The following is a 26,238-nucleotide window of genomic DNA, read 5'->3' on the forward strand; positions in this document are numbered from 1 at the left end:
AGACAGCTTCTTCAGAGAGGAATTATGGCTGCTGAACTAAAGGAGACACGAGAATAAGGTTTCAGAAAAGAGAGGGCGTTGGGCAGTAGTAGGTGACACAAAGAGTCAGACAGGGCATCATGAAAGTCGAGGTTCGTGAATTAGCTGCAATGCCTGACTCAGTGGACATGGGGTGAGTGTGACTTGCCATGCCCTGGCAGTAAGTGTGTCTGTGTCTCGCCATGCATGGGCAGTGGGTGTAAGTGTGCATTGGCTTGCCATGCACTGGCAGTGGGTGTAAGTGTGTGTGTGTGTGTGTGTGTTGCCATTCACTGGCAGTGTGTGTAAGTATACCTGTGACTTGCCATGCACTGGCAGTAGTGTGCCTGTACACTGGGAAGCCAGGATGTCTTTCTCAGATATTTCCCTCCTCAGTTTCAGGAACAGTCACTCACTGAACCTGGAACTCACCGATCCAACCAGCCAGTGTCCTCTAGTGATCTGCTTACCTCTTGCTAATTCTCTGAGCTTATTTAATAAAATTTTCCAAATGTAGGACTAGGATGATGTCTCTGTGGGTGAAGTTACTGTCTAGCAAGTATCGGGACCTGAATTTGATCCCCAGAACCCATGTTTTCAGAGTGTGGGAAAGGTCAATGGATGGTGATGTAAACAGATGGCGAGGAGAGACAGATCCATGGTGGTCAGTGCCCAGCCAGCTTACCCTGCTTGGCATATTTCACACGCCAGTGACAGATCAGGTCTCCAAGATGGGTGGGCAACACCAAAGGAATGACACATAAGGTTGACTTTTGTCCTTCACATAGAAGCATGCACCCACATGAACACACATAAAAATTCAGTTTGGATCTGTAGCATAAATAATAGGGTAATTGGGACATGCAAGGTAGAATTCAATTGTTTTCCCTGGAGACCCTGGGGCAGCGTTTTAATCAATTCCCAAGGTAGCGAGTGTTAGAGAGTAAATGTTGGACTCCAAGCTTCATGCAGGTTGCATCCAGAAGCCAGACCTTCATTGTAGCTCAGGGCATGCTGGGCTCATAGGCTACCTTCAGTTTGGTATTCAGGGGAGACACTGGAAGCCATCAGATGCCCTAGATGGAAGCAAGAGGAAAGATGGCCTATAACACAGGTGGGGACAGGCAATACCTTCTACTTGCAGACCCCAAACACTGTTATTCCAAACGCATTACAATGGATGGGCCCTTCTGGCCAGATAACTAGTACCTGGCCTCTAGAGATACTGTGGAGGTGGTGCTTCCTGATCCTGGCTACCCAACTGGCAATGGGAATAAGTAAGACAGAAATAAGCAAGGAAGAAAAAGATTTCAGGACCAACCAAGAGGAAGCCACTGAGCATGCAAGAGTGGAGCGGGGCTGGTAGTCCTGAGGGGCTCTATAAAGCCAGGGGTATTATCTCTGCTTACTCAGGGATTGTGTGATGGCTGTCCTCACTGTCCCCTCTCAGTGACTCCCGGAGAGGACAGCTCTGTCTACAGAAACTGCCAATTCTAAACCTCTAGTCATCGAGCCTTCAGCTCTGAGCCAAGAGCAGTCTCCCATATCTAAGGATTTCTCCAAGCCATGAGGCCCTGAGGTGTGAGCTTGTCCCCAGTTCCTGATACTAAAAAGCTCCCAGAACCCCAATGCAGGCAACAGCTGGGGACACTTTGAGCACAAACTGAAAAGGTGGTTTGAATGAAAATGACCCTCATATACTCATAGGGAGTGGCATTATTGGAGATGTAGCCTTGTTGGAGTCACTGACTTTGAGGTTTCAGAAGCTCAAGCTAGATCTAGTTGCTCTCTGTCTCTTCTTGCTGCCTGCAGAACCATATATAGAACTCTCAACTCCTTTTCCAGCACCATGTCTGCCTGCATGCTTCCTTGCTTCCTGCCATGACAATAATGGACTGAAGCTCTGAGCTGTAAGCCACCTCCATCTTGTCTCCAGAACTGAAAATGCTTTTTTCTGCTAACAAGGTCTCATTCACAGGTTCTAGCTGCCTGTGTGAGGCCTCCATCTACTCCACAGCAGGGTCTAACACTTTCTTTGAGCGTGGGGGTCGATGACAGTGTAGTTCACCCAAAAGCAGTGTTTGGCAACCACACATGGGTAAAGGAAGGATGACTTGGAGAGGTCAGGAGAGCCATGAGGTACAGCCACATCCTGTCTAGGTACAGAGGTCGAGCGTAGGGGTGGGCTCTGAGGAAAGGCTGACAGTAAGAGGCAAGTATGCACCTATGTGGAAAGAGCACTTACTGGAAGGGGTTGCACAGGCAGTCTGGAGGCTGATGGGAACACAGTAGAGCAAAGGACAGGCCACCAAAACCCAACTTTTAACTCTTTAATAGTAAAGGAGCCAGAAACATTCATGAAGAAAAAACAAATATGGGAACGAAGGCCAGAGTCTTCTGTTGCAATTGAAACAGGAAAAAAAAAAAGAGAAAAGAAAAGTGTTCACAAAAAAGAACAATCTACTCTCAACTGTTCCTAAGAAACAAGACAAGGCAAAAGCTGGCTTTGAATAGATAAAGCCTTCAAACTCAAAACACAGGGAAGCAGAGCTGTGCACACTTCAAGGTGCAGGAGAGGTGGTCTGCAGGAGAGCTGATCTGCTTACTGACTGCCTGGGCTGCGGCTCGTCTTCATTGTTAAATGTATCTGGTTAGCTTTCCTCTCTGGCCATAGAGCCACATGAAGCCACCAAATACAAGGACAACAGCAGGAGATGGGCGGGGACCACAGGTATGTTTCATGTGAAAAAGCAAAGATTGGAAAATCAAAATGCAAGAGTCGTTCAAGTGGAAATTGTAGAACTCAGAAGTGGCTCCGTTTCCTCCCCCACTGCAGCCAAAGTTCTGGGAGGAGCCGCCCTCCTGGTGGAATGTTCAGGGCCAGACTATTTTACTCCTCTAGCTTCTGATTCAAGACTTCCCTCTTCAATTAATCCATAACACCCTCTGCAATACTCAGATCATGAAAGGGGAAAAAAACCTACATAAAAATGCTTTCCCAAGGCATGATTTTCTATCAAGAGTATCTGTAGCCCATTAAACCACCCCTACCATCCCAGAGTCCCGCTCCAACATAATAAAGGCGTTTTTGTTAAAGTTCTCAAGACTCACTTTGAATGTCTTGCCTTTTGTTGATTGAAGCCATATTTCTGGTGTCATTTTAATAGTTTTTGTGTGCATTTTCATTATCTGTTAAACTTGTAGTTTGATTATAGGTATAAATGAATAATTTTTCTGTCATTTACATTCGAAAAGGAACGCATTCATGAAGTAGCGTACAATCTGACTTCGCCATAAATCCTCCTCTTAGACATTCATTTGGTCAGATCACAAAGGCTTAATGTCAAATTATTACTTCTGGCATTCACTCATCAGCGCCTCCCAAAAACTCTACCTTAAGATGTGATGCTCAGATGCTCACACCAGAAATAATTATCATGACATTCCCTGGCTAATGGAGGCTTTCCTTTGTTCCTTGGCAACACATTTAAGTCAGAAGTGGTACCAATTGCAAGATCACAGAAGCAGGGCTTTCTCTGAGCTGGGGGCACAGTCTCAATCAACAGCATGAGGATTCAACAATAAAAAGAGGAACCCAGCAGCTGACTGTCCATTTTAAATGGCCCCTCTTCCAAGAGCCCCAACCTGTCATGGTGTCATAAGGTCCTCTAAGGCCTGGCCTGCAGATTCAAGAGTCTCATGACACAAAGCTGTCAGGCACCTGTTCTCACAGAATTACAGAAATGAGCACCAAATTTGAGATCTGAAGAGAAACCTACCCTTTTCACTTATTTTCTCTTATCCACCTTCTGCTGAAATTTGCAAGTATTGACACATGGTCATTAGATCTCAAAAATGCAGATGGTGTTACATAAAAGCAAAGGTTTGAATTCTGCCTTCACCCCTTGGCTTGAGACTGCTGCACTCACACTGCACCAACACCATATAAAACAATAAGAACAGGTAACGGAAGCACTTCCTGTATTTTTATCTTTTAATATGCACCTGAGGATGGAGAGATGGCTCAGTGGACCCAAAGTGAGTTCCCAGCACCCCTGTCCAATATCTCACACATCTCAGAACTACATCTAAGTCCAGATCAGGCATCTTGTGGATTCTGTGAGCACCCATATACGTGTGGAATACACACACACACACACACACACACACACACACACACACACACACGCACGCACGCACAAACTTGTTTTGTTTTGTTTTTTGAGACAGGGTTTTTCTGTATAGCCCTGGCTGTCCTGGAACTCTCTCTGTAGACCAGGCTGGTCTTGAACTCAGAACTCAGAGATCCACCTGCCTCTGCCTTCTGAATGCTTGAATTAAAGGTATGCACTACCACTGGCTTACTTAAACTTTTTTAATTAAATAATTTTTAGTGTAACCGTTTCTTATTCTTTATGTTAGAGTCCCAGGAAGCATTGAGAGTCTAATATCAAGGTTCCTTTCCTACAGAAAGCTGGCCTGGTATCCTGTATAATCCTCCCTGCCAACCTCTCCATGCCCATAGCAGTGTACTTCCATCTGGAAGCCTAGGGAGACTTAAAAGGTGCTCTGGAAGGGCTGTCCGGTAGGACAAAGGAATGCCCCCAAAGCAAGAGAAGCCTGAGGAACCCCCAAAAGGGAAACAAACCTGAAATGTAGGATCCGTGGATCCCTCCACAGGCCAGATCGATGCATCTGAAAATAAGGGGCTATCCTGCCTGGCTCCTGGCGTACCAAGCCCCCCAGCCACAGAAAGGGGGGTTGCCTGCACACTGATGTGGTCCCTGCATCAGAGCTGAGACTGGACATTAATTAGCACTTCATTTTCTGGGCACTCCTTTTCTGTAGATATTAGCTCCGGGGCCATGACAGCCATTTCCTGCTCTTTCATCTCCCCACCATATGTAATTGAACCTTTAGCCCATACCTGCAGACCCTGAGTGGGGCTGCTGAGGAGGGGAGAGCTTAAAGGGACACTCCTCCCTAACAACTGCAGAACAAATCTTCAGTGACTTCATACCCAGAGTGTCATATGTGGCATCAGACTCAACTTTGCAGCCTGTGTGTATCCAGGTGTGGGAGACTTCCGGGTCTCCAAGTGAAATCAGATACACAGGTGCAGCTGTGGTTAAGCAATGACAGTAGACCAAAGTGACAAACACGGCGCAAGAATTTGCTGGGTTCCAGGCACCACTCTGTATACCTATGTGAGATTCAGTGTGGCCAGGGGAGGCACAGTCACTTCACAATGACACTGAATAACTGAGGAAAGGTGCCACCATGGGATCCTGCTAGCTGCTGCAAAGCAGCACCAGCCTCAAAGAAGAGGCAAAGCACTTACAGAGTGTGGGGCGTCACTGCAGGTCCCCAAGTCCACAGAGTGACCTCGAGACATGGCTTTCCCAAGACTGCTCCACAAAGGCAAATGACTTCAGTTGTGCTAGGAAAAGTAAACACGCCAGTCTGCTTTGATAGCACATGCTCAAGCTGCCACGTACTCAAGCCATGGTGTTCTCAAGCTGTGTCTCAGAGCTTTCACACAGGTGGGGGGCCCGGATCCACACATGCAGGTCCACAGATGGTCTCTCTCTGCAGGCCAATCAATGCATTAAACCAACTATGAAATAGGGAAGGCTACCGCTCCTCCCAGCTCTGGAGAGATCCAGTCCAGATGTAAGGAGAGAGATGGGAATGGAGCAAACATGTAAATCCCATTTTTATCTCTCATTCATTCCCACACTCACACAAAAACCTGGAGGGATTTCAAGTGGATGATTGTCAGTGATCATTGTGTTTAAATGTGCGAGGTTGCAGGGACCAAGGCTCACTGTGGAAGAGCATCCACTCATTCAAATCTATTAACAATTATTTCAGTACAGAAACTGCTGCGGTTAAGACACACTTTATCCCACATCTCCTCGTCACCTGTAAAGTAGTAAGAATATCTGGCAAAGCTGCTTTTGCCTCTGACCCTAGGAAGTAAGCCTCGTGTAAAGCTATTCTGGTTTGTGACTTCATGAATTTCCTCCTCCAATGCAAGCCTGTCTGGGAAAGCTGCAAAAATGTTCTATTAAACAAGAAATGGTAAACACCTTAAATAACAAAGGTCATGGGGTCAGAATTGTTTCCCTGTTTTCCAAAGTTCAATAGCAAGTTAAGCACTTATTTGATGAAAGCATGGCTCTTTACACTCCAAGAAAGGCAGAGAGACTCCCAGACTGCATCCATTTGGTGGTGTCCACTGAGAATGCCGGGGGATCTGTGTTCCCTGTCACAGTCTCACTAGGATTGAGAAAATCTCAGGACCCTGGTCTGTGGGTCACAGATGGCCCTTCAAAGTGGCCTTTCCTTCTAATCTCACACCCTTTTCATTCATCTGGGAGTTGAGGAGTTTAAAATAAAAGAAACACACTGTCTAGTGGTTCCAAGGGCCAGAAGTACAAATGTTAGGTATCCATAGAACCAGGCATCCCTTGGGGCACCCAGAACGGGACCTTTCAGCCTCCTCCAGTACCTGCCACCCAAGGTCTTTCCTGGCATGTGGCTGCATCACCCAGGCCTTTGCCTTCATCTTCACAGGGGTTTTCTACATGGCTACAATCTCTCCTTTTCTTACAGAACACCCTCACTAAACCCAGGAGCTACCCTAAGTCTGGGATAGTCACTGAGAGCTCCTTTGCTAATAAACCTGATATATATATATATATATATATATATATATAATATATATATATATATATCCTTTTCCAAGGGCTCCAAGGTGTGTGTGAGATACGGCTTCCTCTCCCTCCCTTTCCGTTCAGAATCAGCACTGAACCTGGAGTCACACATTTCCCCTTGTCTTCAGGATAGGTCCCAGCCGACACCCTGTCACACCTGTTCCCTGAACAGGACACCAAACCTACACTAGAAAACTCAAGAAGTCACGTTGCTGTAGTCCTTGCCTGGTGTGTGGAGAGCCACCATGAGCACAGGTGACAGAGGACATCTGGGAAGTGAGCCCATGGGCCAAGGATATGCCAGCACTAATCCTAGGAAGCAGGGCAGCTTCCAGGTCCTCTGGGAGATATCTGTCCCAATTTGGAGTGGGTCGGGCCCTCACAACAGCCCAGGAGGACACATGGTGTCCCAGCCTGAGAAACGGGACTTCCTGGTGGCATTTGAAACTTTGTGCCTGATATGGCTAATGAATCTCCCACCCCAAGCTAAAGTGAATTAGCTGCAGCAGATGTTTTCACCCTGGGACCTCCCAGACCCTTCTGGCCATTCATTTATCCATCAAGGGGATCAAACTCTACCCTTCTATTATGCATTGTCACCGGACCATCGCACAACTTTATCAGACTTTTTATTCTGGAAACTGAATTAATTTTCTGCAAGGGGGTTTTTGTGTGGCTCTTTAATCACATTTACGGGGGAACATGTGTACTGCAGGCTGGAGAGCCGATTACGGCTGCCAGAAAGGCCACTTTCAAAGGGGATCGCCCTCTCTCCTGAGGCTGCATCTGAAGGTCCCGGGTTTTGTGGAGAGGAAAAAATTAATTACTATTTTAATAACGAAGCCAATCCTGCTGAAAATCCTCTTAGAGACGGAGCTGGGTGATGTAATGGCTGGCAGGGGGGATATTGAAAACACTGACCGCACAGGCCAGCTCTATCCTTTCCATTCAGGCTCTGTAAGATGATACGGGCCGCTGGATCACACATTAGGGAATTAAAAATATAATAATAACACTAGTTTTTTCTGGGAAGGGGAAAAGTTGTGATCCTGAGAGAGAAGTTGGTAGGTTCCTGCCTGTCTCTGCCAATGCTTCTGCAGAGGGAATGGGCAGTGGGCACTGTGACTCTCAGGTGGCTCTGGGTCTCAGCTTTTCCATCTGAAGTCTGAGCATCCCAGAACATCAAAGTGTAGAGTCTTGCACTGTGGCTCCAGCATTCAAGTCTACAGTGCCAGGCCCATTGGGTACAGTCATTTACACAAAGACTGGGAAACTGGTACAGTCTCTGAGTCTCTAGACTCTAAACACATCAAAATGAGACGTGTGGTAAGTTTGCATGTCTGTGCTATCTCTCCTGGAGAGTACATATGTAGCATCAGAGTAGTAAGTGACCTGGTCATGTATTTGATTCTATCTAATGCTCCATTGTCTTTTCTTCTGCCATGGCCTGACAGGCCAAACTCGATCCCACTGCCTGAGACAGCCTAGCCAACGTGCTCCTCCAGAATGCAAGCACTTTCCTGTCACCCGCCCCCTGGCTCTGCTCTGATTTCACTTCTCTCTCTTCCCACCTCTCCTCTCCTTTTGCTGTCCCAATGAAAGAGCAAAGCAGGCATCGCTATTGTAACATGAAGAATACATGTCTGCCTGTGGACAGTGTAAAAGGCACCTGTGTGCCTGGCCTACCTGAAGGGGAGCCCGTACATCACCCTGACGGAAGGCCCAGGCACGGCCTAGGTAAGGCCAGAGAATCCACTGGAAAACAGTTAATTTGCTGAGGATGAGGAAGCCAGAGGCAAATGGCTGGGAAGAGAAAATGGTGCGTGGAATGGAAGAAGAGTGTAGGGTGCTGCCAAAGAGACTGCTAGGAGGGAGCAGAGGACCATTTCATGCAAATCAAGAAGCAGCGACCACTCACTTCAAAGTCACTGGGGTGGGGTTGACAGTTCAGTGATTGATGGAAAAGCACAGAGGAGAGGAACGGCAGTGTCATCCAGAATCTTCTGTTAGTGGGGAACAGGTTCCAATTACAGAATGTTACTCCCAAACCTCAGAGGTTACAGTCCTCTGCACTCTCAGGGTGTCAAAGACCAGCCTTGCCCCCTGTAGGCATAAGTCCTCCTTCAGTATTTGAACAATAGTGAATCTTCTGGCTATCTCACAAGAGAATTCAACTGGGTTTCACAGTAAGGAGAATACCTCACCCTGAACACACCTCAGTTGCTGCTGAAGTGGTCCATGCGATCTTTTCTTCATCTTTTTTTTTTCAATCCGTGGAATGAACCTATACCCTTGTCTTCTCCAAAAACAGAGATTATTAAGCAGTCAGCTGTCCCCTAAGGAACTTGTACAATTATTACAGTTCCTAGAAAGACCGCCTGGTTCCTTGCAGACAGTCTTCCTACAGGAATCTTAGAGGTCTCTCTAGGGAAGGGAACCCACAAGTTTCCTTCCCAATGAAAAATATTCCCACCTTGTCCCCCAACAAGGTTCTGAATGTGCTTTAGGGTTAGAGGAGTACAGACACAGATTTTTGCAATCCAGTGATTCCCAGATCATGCAAATACCAAAACACCTCCTAGCAGTCCCATCCCTTAGTGTTACCATCTCACAGCCATTACTGACACATGGATGCTCTAAGAGGACATTCACAACAGGAGCAAGAGGTGGCAGGTCACATTTGTATACCTAGTCAGGAAGCAGTGGCAGGTTACACTGTGTACCTACTCAGGAAGCAGAAGGCAAACACAGAGTAGGTTGGGCTGTTAAACCTCAAGTTCCCCCAACCCCCAATAAACATACTGTCTCCAGCTAGACTAAACTTCTCAAGGGTTCAGCAGTCTCCAAAACAACACCATCCATGACTAAATGCATGGGTACATGGAAGACATTTCACTTTCAAACCACAACAGCTTGGCTGTGGCCACCATGGCTTCCATACCTCCAGGGGTATGGTACACACCGGCCACCTGACTAGCAAGGTCCAAACTCTCACAGCTGGCTTTGTACAGACCAAAGTTACCGATTCACTTACCATATACTTTAAATATATGAATATCCCAATTAGAACACTGGGTACATTTTATAAGCTTTAGCCTCAAATCTACAGAAAAAAGTCCCCCCAAAAATGAGCCATAGTGTGAAACTGGCTAAAATCAGCCAGACAGAAAGCGGTGCAGGAACCCCCCCAGGTAGACGTGCACGCTGCTCTTCCTCACACCACACAACAGCTATTTCTTCAAGGCCAATGAAAACTCTACTCCAGTGAATGGGAAGAAAATGTATCAGACTCTCAAATGGGGAAGTTTTATTAGCTGTTTATAACCTGTATTTTTTTTTTCTAAATTGCCAGAGTTAGCATAAAAGAGATGTGTCATACTGATGTGAGCGCTCCCAGTTAGGATTATGAATTCTGTGACAGCACAATTGCCTTGATATCAATATGTTTTTTCATGAATTGCAAAGCAAAGCAGGTGTATAAAAATAAAACTCACATAAAATATAAATTATCATTGTGCAAGTTAATTCCATACCCTCAGGATACAATAGCTCACGCACTTTATATTTGCAAAAAAAAAAATGTTTGTGAGTTACTTTTTGAGGTTTATTATTTATTTCTATTTATTTATCTTTTCTTTGCCCCACTGAGAGGTCTCTAAGATAGAATATCATTTCCATAACTGTCCCTGGGTACAAGAAATGTCTCTGTGTTGACCTCAGTGCCCCCAAATAATGCCACCCAGAACACTCACATGGTTCTCCAGAGGGGGTTTGAAGGGATTGTCTTTTTAAGCAAACATTTTTCTTAGCTGAGTGGATACCTCAGCAAGGAGATAAATATGCAGGAAGGCAAAGCAAAGAAGGCACTGAGGGTCCCTTACACTAGAGTGTCACATCAAATGTTTCCAGCTATGGGCACTGTTTATATCATTTGATGAGAAATGCCTTGGTCTTTGTTCAAACATATCTGTTTCTACCATTGAGTGGTTTTCTATTTTGTCTCCACAGAAGGAGGAATGTACCTGTGGAGTGGGACTGCTTTAACCCACAAGACTCAAGACATGTGCTGTAGAACTGCCCACCAGGATATGTCCACACAAGCGCTGGCTTGAAGATTTGCACCTCACAGGTGCCTAGCTGCTTATCTTTGCTAAGATGCTACCCCAAGTTAGGGGTCCCATGGGCCCACAGGTGCCCCTGGAGTCAACCCAGGAATGGCAGGAAGGTGCAATCCAGGGAGCACACAAGAACAGAAGCTCCTCATGTCCCCAGAATGGGAGTCGAAGGCTCTCAATTTATTTTAGACCCAGAAGTGTAAGCTGTAGTGCAGGCAGCTCTATTTTGCCTCTGTCACATTCTGAGCTTCCCAGCATCCAGAGAGAAGAGAGAGTGCATATCTCCTTCCCTAGAAAGGCCAGCTCAGCTTCTGTGTTAGCAAGGAGTGGCCTGCACTGAAGCTAAAGGCAGCTCCACAAGACATATAACCCATAAGACCTCAAGAAAGAGATATGACTTGGTGTTTTCTTTCTGCTCCAGAAAGTTCCTCAACCAGAGCTAAGCTGGGCCAAGGAAAGGGTAGAATTGTTCCAGAAGACAATGGCAGCTCCCAGGCCTGCTCTTGCTGAAGATCCCTAGAGCAACACATCCGTCTTTTGTAGGCTGTTCATCCATCAAAAACAAGCCATATCAGGAGTGAGCCACTCACTGAGCTGTATCTTACTTGTGGTGAATGGAGGCAGAAGTCATCTTTGGTACATCTCTGGCTTGACTGCTGCTGTCCCTGCTGCTCTTTGGTTGCTTAGTAAAAGGGATGCAGAGGACTCCAAAGAGGCCCCCATGGTAAAGATTGCACTACCACAATCAAAGGAGACAGAAACCCCTGTTCACCATATGTCAGAGGAAATACCAAACACCACAGCAGGTTATTAAGAAAGACATCAGCCCTGTGGTACAAAGATGTTGACTGCAGGGTGTGTTCAATGTAGCAGCTAGCACAAACTGCCCTAAATCATAGATGATAAACAGTGGAAGTCACACTCCTTGTCATTACAAACCATCTTTGGGTGCCTTTAAAAATAATAATAATTTCCTTCTTCTATTTCTATTTTCAAAATAAAAAAGACTCTCACCTGTGATATAGGTCAGTGGTACAGTTTACTCCAAAAGGGAACCAAGAACAGGTAAGACCTAGAATTGCAAGATCATACAACTTACTCTTTTGAGACAGGGTCTCATATAGCCCTGGCTAAAACGGGTTATGTAGCCAAAGATGACCTTGACTGCCTGATCCTCCTGGCCCTACTTCCTCAGTGCTGGCATTTCAGCACCACACCCACTTTTATGTTGTGCTGGGGATGGAGCCTACAAGCTAGGCAAAGAGTTAACCAACTGAGTCACATTCCTAACCCAACAACTGTTAACTTTAGTCAACCAAGCTTCCCCTGGACCTTATTCCCTGGGCACTTGGTGCAGGTCCTTCTTGCCCCACTCAGAAACACTGAACAAAGCTCCCTTGCATTGTGTCAAGACTGTGGTGTAGTCTCAGAGTTCCCTTAGCAGCAGAGGTAGGGCATACATACCCGAAGCATCTTCCCCCATGCCTTAGCGCTTGCTAAATATTTAATTGGTTCATGCAATATCAGCTGGGCTAGCATACAATGTTCATTAGTCTTTTTAGCAGAGGTCATTTCTTAATTATATCGATCACTCATATCATATGAACCACAATTGGTGCCTTTCTCCCAGCCATGTATTTTTAATGAAGTGCCTGTGCCCTCTTTATAATAGCAAGGTGTGTCGGCAGGTGATGTGTGTCACCCAGTCTACAATCCTGAATGCCTTCTTCCTTTGAAAACTGCATATACACACTTGCAAATAAAAGGGAATATTTGGATTTTTTCAGGCTTTTTGTTTAACATTTTTGAGACAAGGTCTCATTATGTAGCCCAGGTGGGCATCTAACTTGTGATCCTCTCGCCTCCAACTGGAATACACAAGGGTCACAAGTATGCACCAGCCACCACATTCATCTCGGGATATTTGTTTTCTCTCAGGGAATCTGTCTCAGCATCAGAGTACTATGCTGGTGACATATCTGATAGTGATGCTTGCTGGGTGAGGTCACCAAGTGTTTTGTACAACACATTTGCCAGGATGGTACACTTGCCTGTGAAGGCCCCTGACAGGGCAATAGTCACACTCCTAACCTCATAACAGGGCCCGTCTCAGATCCCAGTCTCTGAGAAAGCAGGAGGAAGAAACAAGAGGTCAACTTCAGTCCCTGCCTCCCAAAGACAGGCTTTACATTTCTTGGCATACTAACTCTCTCAAAGAGGGACTAGAAGGTACCTTCTGTCTCTTCTTGGAGCCTCTGTGGCAGTGCACACCTATGAGACCTGGATGGCCCCTAGTGGCTAATCATACCACCTTGCCAGGGCACTTTCTACCTCGGTTCCACCCTCCTGTCAGATAATTCATACATCCTGGACCAAGTTGCCCAGCCAAGAGTGGCTGACAAGCCAAGTGAATGCTCCAAGTTCTGTGAAATTCCTAGAGATTCAGTGCAGCTGGCCACCCAAGTAACTCAGCCCAGGGCCACAATGAAGCCATTGGCTTCACACACACCATCCTCCCTTGGAAAACATCCCATCAGGGTAGATTTTTGACATAATTTCATTTCTCTTACTGACATAAAACATGAGCCAAAATCAACTTAGGGGGAAAGGGTTTTTTCCAACTTGTAGAACACAATCCATCATGGAACAAACTCAAGGCAGAAACTCGAGGCCCAAATCTAGAAGTAGGTACTGAAACAGAGGCCATGGAGAAAGCTGTTTACTGGTTGGCACCCCATGACTCATTCAGCCTGCTTTCTTATACCATCCAGTAGCACATGCCCAGAGATGGCTCCACCTACAGTGATCTGGGCCCTCCCACATTAATCATTAATCAAGAAAATGCCTCCACAGACATAGGCAATCTCGTGGAAGCATTTTCTCAATGGAGGATCTTCCTGGCAGATAGCCCTAGCTTATGTCAGGACTCAGGTAAGGCCAGGAGCCCCTAGATAGACAGGAGCTGTAGTAACTGTTCCCCAGGGAACAGGGAAGACAAGCAGGAAAAGTATTCCAGCCTCCCTTAGGAACACTCTCTCAGTGGTGTGGAGCAAGGAGGGGAGCTGAGGATGCTGTATCAAAACGCCCCACAAGTGAGGGGGCCCACTCATCCCTTCAGTAGATGCTTTAAGCTGTTTTGCCTCTGAAGGGCATTGCACACAGCTGGCGGTAGGAATGGGGTGAGCTGAGCAGTCAGATTAGGACCTCTTCCAGAGCCCTGGGTCTTGTGTCTGACTAACCCTAGTACTTTGCTGGTCTTCCTCCTAGGTAAAGGGCAGAAAGGATAAAACTCGAATGAAAACCATGACTGCACACGTCTCCCAAACATTAAGACTGCCCAGGAAGAAGTTTAGCACCCGAATTCCCTACCCTATGTCGTAATTCATGCCCCTGATGCTGGGAAAACACAGAACACCCTGACGTGGAAACGATGCATACATTTTCTGGGACAATTGAACATTATGAAAGGTAGAGGTAGATCTTATTTTTAATATAATTTTGTTAGTTTGTATTCATTGCATAGACGTGTGTCCTAAGGACATTTTTATTCAAGCACATTGTGTATTTTGACCATATGCATCCCCAGCCCTCCTCCCCCACAGTTATTTCTTGTTGCCTCAGACAGTCATTACTCTATCTTCATGTCCTATACATGCATACAATTTATGTGTCTAGAAAAATCCAGAATTCAGAAATGATAGAAAAATGTGACATTTATGTAACTTTCTTTGTTGATATAAAAATGTTATCCCTTAAAGTAAGCATAACAGACACTTAGAAGGGAAACATTTGTGTTAACTGATGGAACTCTTTTAGAAAAATAAGAGGAGGGCTTAGTCATAAAATTTTTAAAAATTATTTGATCAATACAAATCAACAAATTTGTTTTGCTCACTTGTCATAACCCTGTGTTTGTCTGTCTGTCTGTCTGTCTGTCTGTCTGTCTGTCTGTCTGTCTGTTTGAAGTATACACACACACCCTAACCTAGGAAGCTTTCAGGAACTTCACTCTTCGCTGAGCTTGCTCTCCCAGAGGACCTGGGATGGCACTTCACAACCATCTCCAGGTTCAGGGAACCCAATGCCCCTTCTGACATCCACAGGCACCAAGCACACATATGGTGCACAGACATACATGTAGGCAAAACATTCACATATAAAATGAAATTAATATTTTTTAAATTAGGAAATAAATAAAACCAAATGACAGCCCATTTCCAGATTTCAAAAGAAACAGGAGCCAAGGGTTCAGTTTCCCTGCCCTGTGTACTGGCTTCTCCCTTCCAGGGAGAGCCAAAGGGAGAGGGTCCTGTGACCTCACAGGTGAGCCAGGGGTGCCCTGCAAGCACAAAGCTGCTTACTCTTTAGTTTCCTACAGATTTTACATAACTTGGCAGGGCTTCTTCCCATTCTTACCTTGCCTTTGTCTTCAGTGGTATCCAAGTGATTATGTCCTGGTAACCATAACACCCTTGTCCTTTGATTGAGCTGTGGATTTTTTCTTGTGGAGGCACCTAAATAATAAAGGATTTGATCCCATGGCATGGCACCAGGGAACCCTTACTGGGTTCCTGGGGAGAGGTATCCATTCCTTGACGAACCTTATTTTATAAGCATCGCCTCTCTTGTGGGAGTGACTATGAGAAACATTTCTGAAGCTATGGTGCTGAGCGCAGGAGTGTGTGTTCCCTTTAGGTAAGTCCTTCAAGCGTGTTCCAACAGGCTGAGAAAATTCACACTCCATGATCACACTGGCCTCCATATCGGTGTGTCAACAAGCTTGCACACCTCCCTCTGTCTCAGCAATAAAGATAATAGCTAAGTGCCGTCACCATAATGAAGTTCTGTCATTAAAAAGGAAGCAGAACCCCTAGATGGCATTACCATGGTGGTACACACTTATCATTTCAGTACTTAGGAGACAAGAGTCAGGAGCACTAGGAATAAAAAGTCAGACTTTGTGAGTTAGGCTAGCCTAGGTTATGTGGGACTGTCTCCACTAAAACAAAAATAAACAAAGTGGTTAACTAATTTTTTAAAAAGGGATGAAGTTGGATACCTTTTGTGTATCTAAGAGGCACCTGCATTTCTATGAAATATTCCTATTGTGTGCATATTAATTCATTGAGTACTTGCCCTCTTGAGTGTTAGATTTGTAGGAGCTCTTTACATATTAAGGGAATCAGCCTTTTGGCTATGACATGAATCATAAATATTCTTTTATTAGGTCAGCATTTATTTTTTGGCCAAATATGGCTGAAAATATCATTCAACTTTTAGAAATTTACATCACATTTTAAGATCTTTCCAAGGTAAGAATATTTTTAACTATTTCTTAAAGCATTTGTGTGATTTCTTCTAGTAATTCCATAGTTCTGTCCTCTGCTTATTTTGTTCAATCTAACTGGAATTTGCTTTCATTTAAGATGTAAATTATAAATGCATATTATTTACAAATTTTATAAGCAATTTTCTTATTGCTTGCTCTGGGAGAGCAAGCACAGCGAAGAGTGAAGTTCCTGATCTAATCCATCCCAGCCTTTTGTGAGTTACATTTAACCCCTGTGGCCAAGAGACAATGATACTGTCACTCTGTTTCCCACATAGAGCGCTGTAGCTAAGAGCAGGGAGAACTCCAAAGCCAGGGAGCTGCAGGGCGAACCACTGGGTCATCTGTGGGATGATGGTTGCCTCCTTCCTGCACACCATCAGCTTCCTTCTAGACCAGTTTATACACGCCTGCTGCACTAAAACACACAGAAGGAGAATGGCCAACCAAGAGAATGAAGGTAGATGGCAGGGAGGAAGGGAAAAAAGGGAAACCTGTGGGTGCAGGTAGAGTGGATGCATAGGTGAGAATATATATATATATATATATATATATATTATATAGAGAGAGAGAGAGAGAGAGAGAGAGAGGTGATAAGTTAATAACATTTAATAAATGGACAGAAAGAATGATGAATTGATGATAAATAGATAGAAGATTAGATAGGTAGATAATAACTAGATAGAGAGATGACAGAAAGATAGCTAATAGAGAGGTAGACATAAATAATAAATGGGTTAATATATTATAATACATGATAGAAAAGTACATAAATTTATAAGTATGCAGATTATAGATACGTGCATGATAGATTGTAGACAGATGGCTCAATAGAGGAACATAGATAGATGATAGATAGATAGATGGATGGATAGATAGATAGATAGATAGATAGATAGATAGATACTACCACCGTTAAAATACTATTATAATTTTATTATGTAGTAATTTCTATGTAGGTTAAGTGTATTAAATTATTCTCTCCAAGGAACTCAGATTCTGAAGGAATATTATGTTGGATCTCAAAGCACTTCATTAGATGGCAAGCTGAACAGTTAATAAACCTTCAGGTGGCTTCTAGTCTAAATACCAGTGTTCTGACAACTGAAAGTCTATTTTCCTGAGGGAAAAATGCATTCATCTCCAGTTTCCCGGAAAGTCCTTGCATCTTGCAATACTCTACAGGGCCTCAGACTCTGACTGGGACTCTGCAGGTGTGGGCAAACTTGGTTCCCAATGGAGCATCAGCTGGGAAACCTGACAAGAGTTACCCCCATGTGTCCCTGTGGCTTATGGGAGATTCTCCCTCAGTTGTCTCCCCAGCAACTGAGAATACACAGCAAGAACATCCAATGGTGCCTCCCACAGTTTTCTTGAAACCCCAGCTACTGGGGTAACAGTAAAGAACACCAAACGGATGTAGTCAGGCTCTTGAGGGAGATTTGCAACAGCCGCATCCATCTTCAGTGTCGTTCAGTTCTATAAAAACATGGCTTTTATTCAGCTTGGAATCTGTTGAATACTCTTCCAGAGGGTCTGAGAGCTGCTGAGTGCTCTGTCCTGAGTACTTCTTAAGTCAGTGGGTGACCGTTCCTTTTTTTGGCTTCCTTTCCTTAAATTTGTGTCAAATGTGTCCTTAGTTAAATAAGGCCCTCGACACTCAGTATCGCCTCTTTCGGCATGCTTCCACACGCTATATTTACACGCACAGTAGTAAGCTGGAATGCAGTGTTGGCCAACACCTCATGAGATTTTTGTTTTTGATGAAAATTAGATTTTTGTGTTGTTGCCCCTTTTGATTCTGTCTCCAGGGTGCTGATTTTAATTAGGGAACGTTCATTTTGGGGAACAAACCTTCCATACTCAGAGGGGCCTGAATAGATGAGATGGAAACGCAGGGACAGAGGTTCCCAAGCAAAATGGAAAAGTGCAAAAGGAAAGGGAGAGGAAAAATAAGCACGATCACAAAGGGGGACTTAGTGCAGTGTATGTGAAGACACACCCAGAGAGAGCAGCAGACATTCCATCGGAAGGTTCCCTTTTCTGTGACCATGACCATTAAATGCAGAAGCATTTGGAAAAGGGGCTGCATTTCCCACAGCTTCATTTGTTGGGGATCTGAGGCCTGCGGGCATATGAAGCTTGTGTTTTCATCTACAGGTGGCATCCAGGCACCTTCTTAGGACTGTGTTCCGACTCACCCTCACACTTGTGCAGGTTTCTGAATTCCCAAACTGTTAAACATCCTGCAGCTGTCACTGTCTCAAAGGCACAGTGATCCACTCACAGCATCTCTGCCTCCCCAGCCTCCAGGATGCTGAGATAAATGTTAACTCTGGCTTGGGTGTTTCCACCAGCGAGGCAGAAGCCTGCTCTCAGTACAGGAGTGAACCATGGCATCTCCCAACTGCCAAGAGAAGTCTCCCTGGTGCAGACCCCTCCAGGAGTCAGTAATCCCAACATTCTGCTGGGACTGAGACTCACCTGGATGATGGCTGGCACCCAATCAGCTGATGTCCTGACTCCTTATCTAGAGTCCATGACACTGTATTTAATGGATTCAGCTGTTGTTTCTGGGCAGCAGGCACAAATGATGAGCTCAAGAACTATCTTGAGCCTCTATTCACCCCCAAGAACAAACACTGGGCCTGTGATGCCCAATATCTGATATGCACACTTTGGAAGAAGGAACAGGGCCAGGTGTGTGTGTGTGTGTGTGTGTGTGTGTGTGTGTGTGTGTGTGTGTGTGTGTGTGTAGATTATTAAAGGGTGAGATGGCAATGACCATCACGAGAAAGTGCAGCAAGGATGAACTTGGAGAGGTTCCTATTCCTGGTGTTGTGCTGGATCCATTCTGAAACTATTTCAACTCTCCTTTTACAAGTGAAGGAGAATAATTCAGTTGTCTAAAAGTCTTACCTACAATTTACCAAAGTCGCTAAAGTTAAGGGAAGCATCTTCTCTCACCACACAAAGGCATGTTGCAGTGACCGTGTATACTGATGCTCTGGAAGTCACATGGGCTGTTGCTTCTCCTCCTCCTCTTCCTCCTCCTCTTCCTCCTCCTCTTCCTCCTCCTTCTTCTTTAAGCTCTAATTTGTGACCATTCCAAGTCAGGCTTACCAGTGAGGCTGGATAGCTAGTAATGCAGACGGGGGCTTTAGGGGTTGGTATAAAGCTTTCTTTCAATGCCTGTGGGGGTGGGGGGATACATACTCCATCAATAGCATTTGATTTGGATGGCTGAGAACAAGAGACTGAGAGCATGTGTGAAGCGAGGGTGTCGTGGAGCCCTGACAGAGGCATACCAAAAGTCTCAGCAAGATAATGTTCTTGTCCCCTTAGCAGCTCACACAGAGTGGCACGTCCTCCCTGCAGATGCACTCCAGCACGGAGGCTCAGCCACCTGGAAGAAAGGCTTGGCCGCACTGCAGCTGATTAAAATGGCCTCAACAACTTCAGGCAAGTTCTGGCTGTCGCTTGGGAAGTTTCTTCCTGCAGCCTGGTAAACAGCATACTGTCTCTTTAACTGATTTTTATTTTATTTCTTTTCTTCTTCTTCTTTTTTTTTTAGTTTAAAGATTACATTTAATATCTATTTCCCAGCAGTGTACAAACTGACATCATCTACTCATAAAAGCGGAATGCTTTGGTTTTTTTAAGCTTCAAGCTGAATAACAAATTGCCACAGATGACAGCATAAAAGAATAACAGAATGGAATCAAAAGGAAATTCATTGTCAACAGAAGCCCCCTGCTGAGGAATTTCAATTTCATATATCTAATTATCCCTGTCAGTCGGAAGAACTGACAAAAAGCACTCTTTGTTCTCTCGCTCTGTCTCCCGCTTCTCACTCTCAATTAATTCCGGCATACAAATATGACTAATTGTCTTTTCAGTGCTCAAGAGCTCTGTATATAAATGTTCATGGACTGAAAATGATTTGGAGTGTATTCAGGCACCGATTTATGATATCTGAACACAATAGCCATGCATAATTCAGGTGACCATGTTAGCACCCTCACACGCCCGCATTACGGGGATTAGGCAGGGCCCTCTTTTCACGTCTTTTTTCATATCTGCTTTGTGACAATAACTCACTTTGCACCTATTAAAACAGGAAACATTATATGTCTGCTGTGGCTCATTGAAATCACCACAAGCGAGATCATCAGCATTTAAATAACACATGGACAGGGAGGGACACAGGGGTGCAGCAAGACAGTGGGGACTTCACCACGGAGCTCCTGGGGAGGTTACAGTTACAGCTTTTGATTTCTGCTTGTTAGCTCTGTTGACTGTCTGGACGACTCGAGTTGGTCTTTCTGCCCATTTGCTTGTTTGTTCTGGGTTTTGCTTTTTCTTTTACATTTGTGTTATCACTGCTGCTGTTTGTGTGTGCATGTGTCTGTTGGGGGGGTAAGCTGTTTGCTCCTCAGACTTAATCAATGCCGTCCAAATGCATTTCGATTAATGCAGTTAATGATTTCATTGTCTTCTTTTAATAAAAAAATAAGTAAAGATTTATCTCAATTATTTTAACTTTAGCAACTTATCTTTATACTATTTGCAGCAATAACAAAATCTAAATGGGACTCAACACACCATAAAGAGGAAATAACATTTAAGAGGACAAACATTTATTCTATGTTTTAATAAAATCATGTCTGTAATTATAATTCAAAGTCAACTCTAATTCAGAAAATGGAAGTTAGAGTTCTGCCCAAATTATGGCATTAAATAGTCAGTTAAAATAAATCTATAACACTGGCACATGTATTTAACTGTTAGCAGATATGTTTAATTGATTGCTTGATCTAAACATATATTTTATTACCATCTGTGCTTTTGTGTTGCAAAAAGTCTTAAAAATAAAGCCCACTTTGGTCATAGCTCAGTAGCCTCTTTAAAGTTGAGAGAATGAAAGCTATTCACTAACAAGTACATTTTTTGGAGTCTAATCATATTGTCAAGGTTACTAATAAAAGGCCAATATGACATTCTAAGGGGCTTAGTATAAATTACCAAAAAAAAAGTGCTCTGGAACAGCAAAGGAGACTTTTTGTAAATTGCTTCTCCTGGGTCTGTTTAGTGTGGGAACTTTGGAAAGGCATCTCTTTGAATTGTTTGTTAATAGAGAAATCAGCATTTCAACATCCATGGCTTGAAAACAGACAAACTTTGCTCACTGCAGCTCATCTGTTGGGAAGAGCTGGTGCCTAAGGCCAGTACAGGAACAGCCTGTCTATGTGTCCGTATCCCAAGCTATGCCTAGCATCCTTACAACCAGACCAAGTCTCTCTGCATCCCACACCCCAGGATCTTCTCAGCATGCCTCATCCTCAGAAGTCATCCTTGGATCCTGGTCCCTCCTCCTTCCCTGCTGTGTGTTTCTATTGCCTTATTCATGGAGGAGTACAGAGTTCCATCCTCAGGAAACGAGGGCTAACATGAGGTTTTACATATAGATAGATAGTCAGATGGATGATAGACAGGCAGACAGAAAGACAGACAGACAGTTAATCAGACAGAATGGTGCTGTGTACCTATGATTCTGATACTCTGGAAGCTGAGGCAGGAGAATCATCAGTTTAAAATCAGCCTGGGTTACATAGAAATACCCTGTCTCTCAATAAAACAACATTTAACTCTCTGTCTCTCTGTCTCTGTCTCTCTGTCTCTGTCTCTGTCTCTCTCTCTCTCTCTCTCTCTCTCTCTCTCTCTCTCTCTCTCTCTCCCCTCTTGATCACTCACTCTCTCTTGCTCTCTCACTCTGTTTCTGTGTGTATGTGTGTGTTTACCTGCCTGTGTGCTGTGTGTGTGTGTGTGTGTGTGTGTCTGTGTGTGTCTGTGTCTGTGTGTCTGTGTCTGTGTGTCTGTGTGTGTGTGTGTGTGTACACCTGCCTTGCTTTTTTTTAAAAGGGCCTGTGTGAGAACTTTATATACATATGATGCACAATACACTTTGGCTTCATGCTGTTTGCTTTTAGACCCTAAAGTTTTATGAACCAACTTATACTCAACCATGTAGAGAAGGTAGAGTGTGTCCAGAAAGACCTAATCTCCTTGCTTTTATTATGCAACAGGAAAACAAATGTGTGCAAGTGTGTGTATCTATGTCTAAGTATTGTGTAATTGCTTATGTAATTACAAAGGAAATTTTAAAAGAAAATATGGGCTATGCTCCTGAATTCACTCCTAAATCTAAAAGCAGTATGTACAAAGAACACGTGAACCCTGGTAGATCTTAAACACAATGAATCCCAGGGATGAGAGAGAAACAGATGTGGGCAGCAGCCTGGCCATCTGTCAGTGCTCATGGGTTTGTGGTAACATTTGACAAGATGCTCACCAAGAGAATGACAAGGGAAAATTGAGTGTTCTCTAGCTTTGCAAAATAAAAAATATCTTCATGACTCCACCACCAAACCAAACAAATTAAAGCCCAATGAGGACAGAATAAACTTGTTTGTTCTTTGGGATATTTAAAGTTTCAGACAGAGTGGCAAGTATTAGAGAGAGTGAGCGCTCGTCTACTAAGAGTGCACCGTGCACCGAGAATCAGGAGCACAGACTGCACGCCATGGAAAAGTCCTGCCAATGGCTGAGCTAAGTTCTCAAGCTTGTCCTAAACATGTCACCATCAGCCTTCCTCATAACTGGAGCATGCTAACCAGGGAGCCTCCATACAGCTTCATGACAAGCCAACCTCCTGAACTAAAGGCTGTAGAGAAAGGGTTCAGTTCAATTCATACAAGAACTGAAGCTCTAGCAGAGCCAAAAAATAATTGAGAGACAGGTCAAGCCAGAAGTATTCCTGAGCAGAGGGCTAACAAGGTTTCAACTATTGAGCACCCCAGGCAGAATATAGGAAGCTATGAGACAACCAACATTGAGGAAGCTGGTGCCTTAGGAAGGGAAATAAAGATTTAGAAGCCAATGGGATGGGTACAGAAGTGGGCAAGATGTTCTGTGGACAGAATACCCCAGATGTGTCCTTGATACCGCTGGTAGGCTCAATTATGTGTGCAACTTGGTTGCAGGGCCCACTGAAGCTCCTGGGAGCAGACTGGGGCCCTTCAGAAGTTGTAAGTCTGATAAAATAGTATAATCTGTTATTTGCAATTTCCTTGACAGTTAAATTTTTCATGTAAACATATGATTAGTGTGCCTGAATGTACATTTTGCCCAGTTCCAGCACATTAAATTGGGCATATGCTCTGCCTTTCCTTGCTGGAGAAAAGTTGACGAAGCAGTGTTTTGATGGGTGTGTTTTGTGAGTGAGTTCATCTTCCGGGGCAAGCACTACAGAACCAACAGATGCTCAGGTTGTTTTGTAAAATGTTATCCTAAAGCTGGTTTTCACCATATTGAAAATATGATGAAACCAGTCACAGTATTTTACCTAGAATGATTGCACCAGGCTCTAGCCTTTTTATTTGTATGAAGACTATAATTCCAGAAGTGTCATTTTCTCCTTAACACAAGGCTAGGACTTGGCAAAACTGATAACTCATGAGCAGTGAATTGTTTGAGGAAAACTTCAGGGATGAATAGAATCATGGGTAGTACTTGCTAGAAGGAAAGGGAGTCCTTGGTTTCCACCATTTACTTCCCACCTTGTAAAAGACCTGCTGCCATGGGCTTTCGGTCAGCGGCCACCAAATGCAATTCCAGAGTCTCCATGTTCTCAATAGTAGAAGTCCCGCAATGATCTTCCTTCTTCCTTCTGTGAAGCAGATGCAGACTTTAGACCAAACTGCATTGCTTTTCAAGACAGCAACACTCTCATAGGTTTATATTGCAAAGCTGTTTCATCACTTTCTCTGCCAAGATTTTAAAAATTTAACATCGCAATAGAACAATTTATTGTTACACTACTTACAACCTCCTGTCCTAGAGCCACCGGTAGTAGCAGGCCAAATGCCCAAATCCTGGCAGGCACACACCTAGGCAGCAAGCAGAATCCAGGCTGGAGCAGGAGACGTAAAGAGGGAGTTGGCTTCACTGGAGGGGTGGTGCTGATACTGTCAGTTGAAACATGTGTAGAATACAGACATGGCTTTCCATGTGACAACTGTAAAGGCTCCTGAATATCCCACTAAGAAAGCATCCCTGTGTCTGCCCTGGGAAAAGCCAGCCTGTGCTGTGAGAATACAGTGAGCAGTGTGGAAGGGTAAGGATCACAGCACCTGTAACAAGGCCTTGAGATACGAGGGCAGGGCATGAATAAATAGACTGATCCTGTCTGTTAGCAACACTAAAAAAACCAAACTCACATGATGAGCTGCTTTAGACATTCTGTGAAAAAAAGGCAGAATGGGGCATATAGACAAAACTGATAACCACCCTGGTTGTGTGTCAAACATTCATCCACTAACACGTGTCTATATATATTGTAAGCCCCCACCCCTTTCTTCTTTGCATGGCTGCCACTGATCAGTAGATTCCAAAGGCATTGAAAGCAGACGGTAACTACTGGGGACCATATACCACACCTTACAAGGGAGTGTGCTGCTGTCCGTGGTCCTGCCCTTCTGTACTGCCTAGCTCAGGTACTCCTTTGCTCCTGGGCTGCTCAGAACTCTGCACCAACCCTGAAGAACAAGAGGCTTTTCAGGGGGAAGAACCAAGAGAAAATTCTACAGGATACTAGTCCCTGAAGGATCACAGTAGAAAGAGTGTGTTTCAAATAAACGAACATGTTTTCTCCTTGGGCTCGAAGGATTGTGTATTTGCTTTTCAATATTTTTCCTCAAATCAAAACAGTGACTCACAAACACTTCTGACCAGTGCTTGTATGCATTTTCCAGATTTTCTCTTTAGGCCCAAAGCTCCCAAGTCTTGGTCCCTTGTATTGCCTTGTATCATATCCTGGTCTCTAATATTGCTTTGTATTAAGTCCTGGACCTTGTGTTGCCTTTGACACTGTGTCATCTCAGCAAATTAAAAGCAATGACATGTGGATCTGGTTCATGCAAATGGATAATGGCAGTGACTTTGCCTGCATTAGTACCTCCCGCCCATCTTCAGTCACTTCTAAGGTGAGCTTTCTATGTCTGTGTCCGTGTCCATGTCCTCGTGTCCGTGTGTGTGTGTGTGTGTGTGTGTGTGTGTGTGTGTGTGTGTGTGTGTGTGTGTGTGTGTCTGTGTGTGTGTGTGTGTGTCTGTGTGTGCGTGCGTGTGCGCACGTGCGCGCGTGTGTGTCCTAGACCTTGCATAGCCTTGTAGGCACCTTGTAGAATACGTGAGAAAAGTGGGGGTGACCCAAAGCACAAGGTGGCACCCTGGTGGCCCACTGCCCACACTGGGCACAGTGCAGATGTGAGTATAAAACTGTCAGGAGTGAAGACACACAGAGAAATACTGCCTTTTCCTTTTATCCATGTTCTTTTAGCAAGCTGTTTGCCCAGTTGCCATGGCATGGGCACTGAAATTCCATAATTTTTCCCCTGCCTGCCATCCACTCATGCGACAATTGAATTTAATCAGCCCAGACGGTTGGTTGGGTTTTGTCTGTGTGGGTGGAGCAAGAATTTTTCTCACCAGCTAAATCCACAAAGTATCGAAAAGCCATAAATAACCAGTAAGTTCTAAGCCTTGCACCTGCCTGCTTTATTTAATCTGGGCTGCAAGGACACAGAACAGTAAGCAAAGGGTTCTCAAGTGGGGACCACCATGGGTAGGCAGGGCTGGCCGAACATATCTGTGGCAGAAAATACACATTTTTGTGGGGAGGTATTAGTACTGTTGACAACAGAAGTACTTCTTGTATGAGCAGTAATGTTAAAGAGAACATCTCTAACAGACTCTCCTTCCACAAGCTAAAGAAAGTGTGGGTGATGGGTGTGGGGAGGAAAATCAAGAGATTAGCTGAACAGCAAGAGAGCAGAGTTTAGCAAGAAGATCATTCAAAGTAAAACGTGGGCTCTGTTTCTCAATCTTCTTAGTCCAGAAGAAAGATGCAAAGGTACAGTACCAGCCAGCCATTTACATAGACACAATACCAGACAGCCATGTAGATAGACACAGTACCAACCAGCTGTGTAGACAGACA

The sequence above is a fragment of the Cricetulus griseus genome, chromosome 2 (assembly GCF_003668045.3).
Source record: "Cricetulus griseus strain 17A/GY chromosome 2, alternate assembly CriGri-PICRH-1.0, whole genome shotgun sequence".
Classification (NCBI taxonomy): domain Eukaryota; kingdom Metazoa; phylum Chordata; class Mammalia; order Rodentia; family Cricetidae; genus Cricetulus; species Cricetulus griseus.